Here is a 12,580-nt window from a genome sequence, read left to right as displayed (position 1 = left end):
GTTTTTAGAGTCATGTGATTTAGTTAATGTTGATTTACACTATAAACACTGAGATATTTCAGCACTCAGTGCGCAAAACATTTTATTTTTGGCACTAAATTTAATAAATATTTTATAGAAACCTAGTTAAATATTTATTTTACCTTTTCCTACAGAATTTCAGGCCTTTCTTTAAAAATCTGCTTACTTTTTGATTTTTCTCCATGTGAGTCTTTCAAAGAGAAATTGTTCTTATAAGCAGACATGCACACAAAATTTATATCCATGTCAGAATTAGAGAATTAGTGGTAATTCAACTCCTGGCAAGAACTCTTCACTAGCAACTATGTGGATCAAAGTCCACAGTGAAAAAAAAAAATACAGTGCAGTGAAAGATTTTTAAAATTCAAGGAGTTACTCATAAATAACTTACACATCAGTAAGACAGAGTAGTGAACAAAGTTCTGAGTTGAAGGTCTCTAAGATCAACAGAGAGCCACGAAAAGCCATAATTCAAAAAGGATACATGCTACCACAGGTGTGTGCAGCCCCAGAAGTACACTTTCCTAAGCAAAATGTCTCCCATAATTTGTGCTGTCTGCTTATTTTCCCCCCAGAAAGAGCCAAGCCACGGGTGGAAGGATAGACTACCCCAGGGCATATTTTTCTCCTACTTCAAATTTTCCCCCGAGGTGGCTTTGACTGACACATCTCGCAGTGGCTTTGCCAGTGGTGTGTCAGTACCACCAGCTGTGTTGTGGAGCCTCTTGGCTTGGCCATGCAGTCATTCTTTCTTAACCTAGCTGCGACAAGCCTCTAGAATACAAAATATAATTAATTGCTGATTGTTTCCTCAGTTCACAATGCTTTGTATTATTACTGAAAGTGTTAATCACTTAATGTCAACAGAGACTGGGGGCTTTTCACCATTATTACAGGCATGCAGATTCAATAGGCTATGTCACTAATGTTTCCAAAATACCCATATAACCCACACATACTCAGACTCAATGGAATTTCTTCATCACACGCTTGATCAGTCCCTGCACATGTTTCACCTTCAAAATGGCATAAGCTCACAACTGACAAATTTGCAACACGTGAGTGACCCTAAAGCCATCTTGCCTTCCTGACTGCTGATGCGAAGGAAGCCACGAGGAAGCAGGAGCCCAGGCAGAGCCCGATGCCCTGGTCCTGCCTCCAGTGAGGTCCAGGTTCCAGCAGCAGCGTGAGGTAGGTTCCAGTCAGCATCCACCAACCAGCGAGACAGGAATGATCTCAGTCAGCCTGAAATACTGCTGAGCCTGTTCTGTCAAAGCTGCAGAAGGGGGTGACAGCAGAATACAGCAGAAGCATGGGGTGTGCCAGAGCTAGTCCACCACCTGACCTAGCTCATCCACAGGAGTGCAACCACAGAAAGGCAGCACTCAGCCACTTGGGGGCCTCTTTTGGTTTTAAGTGGTGAATTCTTTTCTGCTACTGGTAATTGTGTAGTCCTAAAAAGACCTATCACTCTGGAATGCACAAAATCTGTGCATGTTTTGGATAAACAGATAAGCACAGCCACAGCTGGTGGGATTTCTCCTTGCTATGAGGCAGTATACTGTCTCTAGCAACCTACCTTCAATCCCAATTGTTTTCTCCTGAGGAAAAAGCAAGAAATCCTGAAGCATACCAGGCTGGAATAAAAAGTGATCATATAGGCACAATTTTCTAACTCTCATCAGTTAAAATTTGAATCATGTCCAAAAAAAAGAAAATTAATTCTTAGGACAGAACTGAATCTTTGCCAATTCAATTCTGGATATTATAGCTTCATTTCCTATTTGAAGCTGTTGTGCAGCATACCTATATGCTTTTAAAGGAGCTTTTCTTTATCCCCATTTTGATCCAATTCCAGTTGAGGAGATGGTCTGAATGCTTTTAGCAGGGTGGGGGTTTATATATGTGTATATATATGTGTATTTATTTCTGACAGGCATGATTACACAATCTGTAGATGACAAAGTGAACCCTTGCTATCCTTTTGCTGAGTGTTTATCCAATACTGATATAATGATCTTAGATATTACCTTTTGTTAATTTATTGTAGCTATATGACTCTATGAATAACACAAACATAAAATTTTGTGGGGACTATATATTGTAAATCCAAGCTTAAGTTAATTAAAATATTTTAAAACTGCTATTATTTTCAATAACAACTAAAAGTCATTGTGCTTTGGATAATTCATATAACCCTTCATTTGCCTGTTATATCTGCAAGCTTCACATCTATCTCATACTCAGAAAGAAAACCTTCTGGCTTGTAAAAAGCACCTTGTCCTTCCCTTTTGTTTCTTGAACAAACTAACAAAATGTGTATATCATGGTAACTGCTTTTTTACCTCTCACAGCTTTACTCTTCATTTCCTCGTAGTTCACTCATGTCTCATTGTTATCAGTTGATTTGTATTTTCTATAATCTCCTGTTCAGACAGGAAAATTCTTGGAACAAAATTTTGTTGTGCTTTATTTGTAAGAATGATGCAGTGAATTGACAGGACTACATACACAATTGTAGCCATCATGCAAACGAAATCCAGATGTAAACAAAAGTTACGGTATTTCCCTTCCTTTTTTATTTCCTATTTGAGGATTTCAGAGCTTTCACAGATACATCACTCATTATGCACACCACACACAAACACATATACCCCACCCCATGGCAGCAGGATTGGAACTAGATGATCTTTAATATCCCTTCCAACCCAAATTGTTCTACGATTCTGTGTTCCAAGATCAAGCACCACAGTTCTGGTAAAAGGTGGCATATGTAGTAGTATCCTCATTTTATACATAGGAAAAAAGTGCTATAATGATTCTACATCTGGAATAAAGAAAGAAACATGGTCATTCCTTATGCCTAAATGATACACTGTTCTATTTTGGTTCTATGTTAAATGGTCATTGTGAGTCTTCTACTGCAGAGAAATCCCTTATTAGCCCCTCTGGCTGGGAAGCAGAGATGCTTTTAATTTGTATCCAAATTAATAAGATGGCTTTTTACTAAAATACTCTACTTTTTGTTCCACACATTTCATTTCTAGTTGGATTCAAATGTCAACAAATTGATCCTTGGCAAACTAAGCTTTCACTATGTAATATCATTTCCTCATCGAACTAATTACTTCATCATATCATTGCTTTTAAAGTAATTGGGGACTCATATATCCATATCCTTCATGCAAATTAAAATTAATAGCTGTATTTAGCAAATGGGAAAACTGCCTTGTTAGAGCAGTTCCCAACCTGGAAGTTCATTTTCCACAAGAGACGAAGTCTAGTTGTCTACACCTAAATTTAAGTTCCAACTTTTATACCTGGGTATCTAAAATGACACTCTACAATGCAGATGTAAAATTTTAAATACAAATGGCTCCCTTGTATGACTGCTCTCCACCTCGAACTGCCTCTAAGCCAGCAGGACACAGTGCTCTCACGTTCTCAGCACTGAGTTATCTGCTCAATGATCCCTGAAAGCCCATAGAAACTGGGCTTTGCTGCACAGAAAGAGCTGGCCCAGGATCAGTGTATTCCTTAACTTCCTAGAACAGACAGCTTCTAGCACAACAGTGTTTGAGCAGCCATTGCAAACAAAAGGGAGGCTGCTCCTGTCTCCCAGAACACCAGTTATTTTCCAGAGTGAAACATGCAGCTCCTGGCTGTGCCTGCTGGACACTGTGGCGCTCATCATGTGGCTGATTCAGCTAGGCATTAAATGTGCTCACTCAAGTTGGGCTAGAGGTCTGAAAAGTCCACAACACTGTTCAGGCAAAGTAAAGTTTGGCTACCAAAGACCTGAGCAAAACTTGTTTAAAAAAACAATGTGTCCTGGAAGCACTGCCACAAAAAAAAAGGGTGATTTGACATCATGAGTATCTGAAGTCATGGCCTCAGAAATCAAGAGCATGCTGTGGTTAGGAAAGAGTAAATAAGAAGGCACAGTAGTTCTGTGAACATCATTAACTTTTTTTCTGCTAATTCTCAGGTATCTCTTTTTTCGTCCATATCAGGGACTCCAATTTAAATGTAAACTACTGCTCTGTGGATAATCAGGAGATATACTTTGTATATTACCATAAAGTATGCTGCTTTCAATTAAGATGATAGCTTTGCATTCATCCAAGGGGCAGCACTCGGGCATTCAACTGTTCTTATTTCAATTTATAAATCTCCTGATTTCATTTCAAACAATCTCACTTAAGGAAATGGGAGAATGATTGTTATGGATTGTGAAATATAGGAGTACTGGGAGGGAACTGAATGTACTAGTTGGGAATATAAAAACGAGGGAATGAGTCATGTAATTTCCAGTCATTCGGAAAGGGTCATCCTGACTGGGCAGGGCTACAATTATTAAAATTTATGTATCAAGCATTTTATTCCTGGGTTGAATGAATAAATGATCTTCTAGCAGACCACAGTGATCATAAATGACCTGTTAGCAATGCTGCGATAAAGGTTCTGTCAGCAATTAAATTATAGGGATTTATAACACAGAACTAAAATAGTGCACCCTGGGCACTAAAATAACTCCAGAGTCAGACTTTGGATCGAGTTACCACAACCAAGCAACTGACTAATGCCCACAAAAATATCCATGTACATGGGAGTCATCTTTGTGCAAGCTGGTTGGATAATTGCATGTCTAGGCTTGTTTTCATCAACACCTCCATGGGATATTGGGTACTTGGTCAGGTGAACATGCATCTCTGTGTGCAGGTGCTCTAAACAAACATTAATATCAATGCATATTGGTGCAAGTTTTTTAGGACAGAACAAGCCATTAGAATGTAAAGACGCATGTAGTCATAAACCTAAGATAGAAGTAAATCCTGCTAACTCAAAGATTGTCAGTACTTTAAATGTAATAGTGTTTAGATACATAATTTACATGACGTTTTCTTAGTCATCTGCCTGTGTTTGAAAATGTGATCTCATTTTCCAAAAATGAATATATTTCATTTTGTTTCAATTAAACTGCTGGGTTTTTTTAACCTTTTCCTGAACCGCTTGAATCTGCTTTCTAGAGGGACCCCTTTGGAAGTTTCCTCCCAAATTTGCCCTAAACCAGGACAAACGGTTTCCCCAAGACATATGTTCTGGTATTCCAATGTGAACTCAGTAACTGACAATTAGAATCTCAAGTTTTACACTTGATGGCTCTCCATAAGTTCTGTTAACTCAAAATGTGACTCTGGGGCATACAAATTGTTGAAAATTACAGAACCTCGCAACAAGAATAATTTGAAAATGGAAAGGAAAAATATGTTTAGTTATTGTTGTGCAGGTTGATTGAAATATAGGGCAGGTAAGGTTACTCTGCAGGAATATCAAACATTTTCAGTGTCAAGTGCCTTTCTTTATGATCTGTCAGTGCTGAAAGAACAATCCCAATACATTCCACTAGATCTTGTTACTCATCAAGGTAGAGCAATTCCAACTCCTGCAGTTCCAAATGATAATTGGACTTGTAAGGAGCCTGCCAAATTAAAATTGCCTGCTTAAAATATAAAACTTGAGCAAAAAAAGGACAGGAGATTTTGAGTTCAGTTGATGATGTGTTCCTATCTCACCAGGCTACTACAGAGGGTCTTTGGCACATAAGAAATCACTCCCTTGATGCTTTCACTATGCTGTTGATAGACACAATTTGATATATTGATGGATATACTTTGTAAATGTGTCAAAACTCTATACCTGCACACTAACATATAAAAGATCATACAAACTATATTGGTGTTACTGATGAATTTAGAGTTGAATTTGATCCAAATTCTGTTTTCACATTTGACAACTGAACTGTATGAGTTAATAACAAAACCAATAAATAAAGCAAAAGTTTATCTAAAGGGATGATTATTATTTAAAAAACACAGCACTGAACCCCTTCCTGAAAGAGAATGGCTGATTTTAGAACATCTTTATGTTAAAAAAATATTTAAAATTGACCTTGATTTCAGCTCCTAAAGTTGACCTTGATTTCAGTATTTTGTTGTCATATATATGTAAATAAACATTTGTATGTCTATATAGGTAAAAACAATATGTGTTCATGAAGAACAGTTCTGTAGAAAGTTTCTCACTCTTATTATATGGATTAAGTGGATTAAGTGGATTAAGTGTACCTATTCTAGCATTGTTTAAATAACAAATAACAATTTGTTATTTGTTAATAAAAATAATAAAAAAATAAAAACAAAACAATAAAAAACAAATAATAAAAACAAAACAATAAAAAACAAATAATAAAAAACAATAAAACATTTATTCTTTCAAACTTCAAATATTTCAAAACCAGTCCCAACCTCACGAACACTGCATGAGCCTGGTGAAGGTCAAGACTTTATTTTGACTTACAATGACTGAAGATTTAGTCTCAAAGCCATTCCTCCTATATTTATAAGCAATACATTTCCTTTATTGTGCATGCTATAGTTCATGGTTTTCACATGCAAGTATAATTACAAAATTAACCATGATTTTCACAAATTGAAATCTAAGCTTAGTGTCCCAGAACCTCTTAATTGATTCAGTTAGTCCTACAGGAGGCACAATGTTTTTTAAGAACACACGGGCCTTGTGGGATGCAAGAGAGATCCAAGAGTGCTGAGAGTGCTGGCAGACACTATGGTGAGGCCACTCATGATCATCTTTGAAAGGTCATGGAGAGCAGGAGAGTTGGCTGAGGACTGCAAGAAAGCAAATGTCACCCTGGTCTTGAGAAAGGACAAGAAGGAGGACCCAAGGAACTACTGTCCAGTCAGCATGACCTCTGTCCCTGGAAAGGTAATGGAGTGTCTCATTCTGGAGGCCATCTCTTCTCATGGATGACAGAAAGGTGATCAGCAATAGTCAGCATGGATTCATTGAAGGTAAATCATACTTAGCCAACCAGATTGCCTTTTATGGGGAAACCTGGAGGAATAAGGGGAGAGCAGCAGATATGGTCTACTCTGACTTCAGCAAGGCTTTCAACACCGTCTCCCACAACCTCCTCATAGGGTCAGGAATTGTGGACTGGATGAGTGGACAGTGAGGTGAATTGGGACCTGGCTGAACAGCAGATCCCAGAGGTTTGTAGTAAGTGGCACAGGATCTAATTGGAGGCCTGCCACTGGTGGTGTCCCCCAAGGTTCAATACTGGTCTTAGGATTAACTTCTTCATCAGTGGCTTGGATGAAGGTCCAGACAAGTCCTCAGCAGGTTCACTGACAACACAAAGCTGTGAGGAGCTTTGGGCTGGTCCCCCTGAGTGTGAAGTCCCTGGGCAGGTTGAAGAGACGGGCAGAAAGGAACCATCTGGAATTCAACAAAGGCAAGTTCAGGGTTCTTAATCTGGAAAAGAATAAGCCTGGGCACCAGCACAGGCTGGGGGCAGACCTGCTGGAAAGCCCAACTCTGTGGAGAAGGACCTGGGGGTCCTGCTGGACAGCAAGCTGTCCCTGAGCCAGGAGTGTGCCCTGGGGGCCAAGACAGACAGTGGTACCCTGGGGTGCGTTATGGAGAACATTGCCAGCAGGACGAGAGATGGGATTCTGCCCCTCTACTCAGCCCTATTGAGGCCACATCTGCAGTGCTGTGTCCAGTTCTGGGCTCCTCAGTACAGGAGAGACATGGAGCCCGTGGAGCAGGTCCAGCAGTGGGCAGTGAAGATGATGAAGGGACATGAGCATCTGTCTTATGAGAAAAGGCTGAGGGAGCTGGGCCTGTTCAGTCTTGAGAAGAGAAAACTGGGAGGGGACTTCATCCATGTCTGTCAGTATCTGAAGGGAGGGTGCCAGGAGGATGGAGCCAGGCTCTGCTCAGTGCTGCCAAGCAATAGGAAAAACAGCACTGGGCAGAAACTGATGCCCACGTAGTTACAGCTGAACATGAGGAAGAATTTCTGCACTGTGCAAGTGACTTTGCATTGGAACAGGTTGCCCAGAGAGGTTGTGGAGTCTCCCAAACAGGAAATATTCAAGAAATGTCTGGATGCAGCCTTGATATGCCATATTCTCTGGGACAGCCCTCCTTGAGAAGGGAGGTTGGACCAGACGACCCAGTGTGGTCCCTCCCAGTCTTACTATTCTGTGATTCTATGATTTTTACTGCTTAAAGTCAGAAAACACCTTTATGTTCAAATCTAACACATTTGAATTCTCTTCTGAGTAGAGATGTTTCCCAGAAGCAAGAGACTTAAGATCTGGAAATCTCACAACCTAATTTTAAGCACAAAGCTTCTACATGTGTATATTTATACATATCTGTGTTTCTATACCTATATATCTTCTTACATTATCATAACAGAAATGCTCTTGCTGAATTGAGATCTTCAACTTGTTAAAATCAATAGGACCATTTACAGCAAACCTGATTGCTAATGATTCTTATAACAGAGACTTCCATCTCCACTTGGGTTTGGCATGACTGAAAACTCATATTGTAAATTCAGTCATAAAATCTCAGACACTCTAAATTTGGGATTTCATCTCTGCTCCCTGCACCTGAAAAATAAGAAGAAATGGTAGACTGAAACTTATATATTAGGAAACCCATTTTTAGGGGTAACTTATTTTCTGACACCTAAACAAAACGCCAACCAATTTCTGTAGGATACTAGAAGTTTCATTTTTAGGTACAGGAAACTCATGTTTAGGGGCTGAGACCCTTTTGCTGGGTGCTCTCCTCAATTCTTGACTTTTGGAGCTCTTTATAACCATTTTTCCATCTGCATTTTCTCCATCGATTTCCTCCCACCTAGTCCCTTTACACTTCATGTCTGGCTTAGCTTTCCTGAGGAAGCAGCTGGGGATGGAGTCAAAGGCAGCTGCACTTATATTTTATAACACTTAAAACTATCTTGTCATGTATAGAGCCATCTCTGAATGTTATGCAGCTACAGGCACATAATGTGAGAAAAAGAGAAAAGAAGAGATTACAAAACCTTTTTTCCAGCATCTCAGGGTGAAGGTTGTGGTAAAAGTAACTTGGAATTGAAAAAACTTAGGAATCTTCATAATACTTTACTTTCAAACTTTACTTTGAACTTCGTGGAGAAATGCCTCATCACAGAGTTCAGTGATGCTGATGTTGAAAAGACACTTTGTTGCTTTTCTTACATAAAAGCTGTCAGTGGTTCAGATGTTTGCACTCCAACAGAGGCAGCAGTTTAAGTATTTTTTGTGGCATATTAAACAAGACACAAAACCTGAAGAAATCTTGGAACTGAGTAATGGATTATCAAGTCATGGGCAGGAAAGCACTGTCACTGATAGTCACAGAAAAAGTATTGCCTTAATTTTAAAAAATAATGAAATTTGAAAGAAAAATAAATATAAAAATATTACACTGGGAAACTCTTAGAAGTCTTGAAAATCAAATAATTTTATCAATTTTATTTTGAAGATAATGTGAGCATGCATTTAAAAACCTCTAATACTGAACTAACTTTCTGCAACTCTTCCCTTCAGTCCTGCTTGAGCAATGGTCCCAGGATAAAATGCCAAATAAAAGCATCCCAAAAGAACTATTTCTCAAAAATGTCAAAGATGGCAGGTGTGGACAATCATGATGCCACTGGAAAGCACCATTGATTTTTAACTGTGCAGTAGCTCCCGTGCTACATAATTAGCTATTCAGAGCAAACAAACAATGGAAATGTACCAGTGAGAAGTCAAACTTGACTTTCAGGTACTGTAGTATTGCATAACATGATTTGTACTTTCATTATTCAAGGACATGCTGATGTTGAGTAATGCCTTTAGCTTACCTAGGAGTCAACCTAATCTTTAGCTTACAACATAGCAAAAAATGTGGTAAACCTTAGCATTGTAATTTTCTATTGAGATTTTTTTAAAAGTGAAACAGCATATGAAAATTGCTTATACTGATTATTTTTCATATGTGAGGATTATCCCATGCAAAATTAATGTGCTGCTTAGATGTTGAACATAAAATGGAGGAAAAAGTCTTTACGGGATTTTTCCCCTGTGGGCGTAAACAGATATTTTTAACTTCAGCTACCAAACACAACCGACTGAGACAGAATTAGATTATATTTCCAACCAATACTTCTGTACCTTGCAAATATATGACAGCTGCAACTCTGAAAGATTTAGAACTAAGTTTGTTAATATCAGTTGTTGCTAAGAGATGCATTGCCTTTAGTAGAAGAATGAATATGCACTCACATAATAAATGGATCGATAAACTAAAAGTCACAAACTCAAAACAAAACAAATTGTTTATATTACAAAAGGGGCTAAAAATATTTTATTGTGGAAATAAATCAGCATTATTGTGCTTAGAATTCACCATTAATTTTGTTAACTTACCTCCTCACAGAAAGTGTACATACCAATGACACTTTTAAAAATGAAAAATTATTCATAATCACATTCAAGATCACAATTCAAGATAATTCTTGAAGGAGACTCAAGAAACTAAATAATTAAACCATAAATTTTTAGTATCTAGTCTGTTTTGAATTATATTGCAAAGTCTAAAGAAGTTTGAGCCCCACTAGCAAAAAGCTTACAATGGAAAGAAACAAGATATTTTCACATAGTTATGAGTATTGCAGTTACTTGTAACTGTTTCATATTGCATTGTTATTTTCATCATTTCAATACCTGCCTCTTCTTTATTGTTACTTAATGTATTCATTTTCACTTAACTCTGCTTGGGGCAGTACACTGTTTCTCTAGACTTTCACATTTCCTAACCTAATGTCTGCAATTTACTTCTCTTGTGAAATATAATTTTGGTGATAGATCTTTTTTCCATGTTTATATTACTACCTAAAAAGAAGATCTTAGTTTACTTCTTTTTAACACACATCACTGATATATATCATCTCTCTTAAGAGGGCTGTCTGAGTTGGTGGGAGTGAATGACATAGATGACAAGGTCTGAAAAGACAACAAAGTTCTGCCAGCAAAAAGCACTAACAAAAAAAGTTATTATGCATTTTCCAAGTCTTCTTGTCAGTGACCTTCCATTGTGGCTTGTGGGGGAAAAATCCACTACAAAAAAGGAGGAGTTTTAAATCATGTAAAATGTTCTTCAGAGTAAAAGGACTCTCCTCACTCAGAGAGAGTAATGAGTACTCAGGGACTAAAGCACAGCTGAGCTGGATACACTATAAAAGTTTTAATACTTAACAGTGCCAGAAAAAAATTTCTGATATCAAATTAGTAAAAATCCCTCTGTGATGATTATGTATAAGATACTTTCTGTGTAGTTTAAACATTAGTCTACTATATGTACAGAAAATTTAAGTCAAAAAATTAAGTAGCTTGGGCAAAGGAAGCCCCAAAGATCAAAAGAGTTGACATTCCTAATAAAATTTAAGCAGCCCTTACTTCTCAGTCTGTATTCACTATCCTAGCGTTTTTTGCTGTTCTACGAATGAAACTGGGGTTTTCTCCTGGGAGACAGTCATTGTTTTGAAACAATCCTCCCTCTCCTCCCCACCTGCTAATTATCTCTTGGGGAAAAGGTGGAACGGCAGCTGTAGGAACATTGACAGGGCTGCGGCTTGTTCTAAGAAAATCGTTTCAGGAAAAGATTCATGAACAGTGCCGCAGAGTCACTCCACAGCATGTCTTAAAGCAGATAAGCTTTGGAAGGCAAAAAAAAAATCAGCTTTTCCTGCCCAAACAGCAGAGGGTTCCAGATAATTCCCAACAGCAGATATCATAATTAACCACGACTTCCTATATGAACATTGCTAATGTTTCTCACCAAGCAACTTTTCTCCTCTGTCTTGACTAGTTCAAGGCCTCAAGTACCTAAACGCTGGATTTTGCTGCAGTTGGGTTGACCTTCCAGAAGTGGCTACTGTGCCAAAATATCACATGTATTATTTGGAATACACATATTTGCATGTGAAAAAGAACGTACTAATAACCCAGCAAATGATGTTTATAATCTGTATGTAAATGCAGAAAAAAAATGCAGGACTCCATGGGTAGAAACTCAAGGATATCTGCTCAATGTGCTTTTGAAGTGTCAAAAGTAGAGTGACTTCTTAGCTGAACCATATTGCAGTCATAATATTATCGTGCCTTCAGCTGAATGACTTCAAGCAGAAAACTGAAGATCTTGTAAATTAAGCAAGGTTGTCTTGGGTCAGCCCCTGAAGACAAAAATGTATGGGCTGTCACAACTGGTGCCAGCAACTCAATGGATAGCTTCTCAGTGGGCCTGAATAAGATGTTGGATGATGCTTGATGCTGCAAGCACCTTCTTTTCAGTAAGAGTGACAACGAGGTTGTGACAATTTGTTGTCTTAAAGTATTATGCAATGCATCTTATGGTTGGATAAAAGTTTATACAGCTGGAAGGAGAGAAGCAGAACATCTCTCAGGGCGTCATGTAACTTTGCGTAGACTGCACCAGCCCTTCAGCTGAGAGAATTTTTCAGTTCTTTTTGGAGCTTTTGTTCTGCATCCTATTTTTCCAATTACTTTTCACATCTGAAGAGAAAAGATGAAACTCCAGACTGATAATGTGCAGTATAGTAGCTATCACTGTTAGCTCCCTCTATGATACTCTGATACTATGATACACA

Source organism: Motacilla alba, chromosome 4 (genome assembly GCF_015832195.1).
Source record: "Motacilla alba alba isolate MOTALB_02 chromosome 4, Motacilla_alba_V1.0_pri, whole genome shotgun sequence".
NCBI classification, from domain to species: domain Eukaryota; kingdom Metazoa; phylum Chordata; class Aves; order Passeriformes; family Motacillidae; genus Motacilla; species Motacilla alba.
This window is presented reverse-complemented; position numbering follows the sequence as displayed.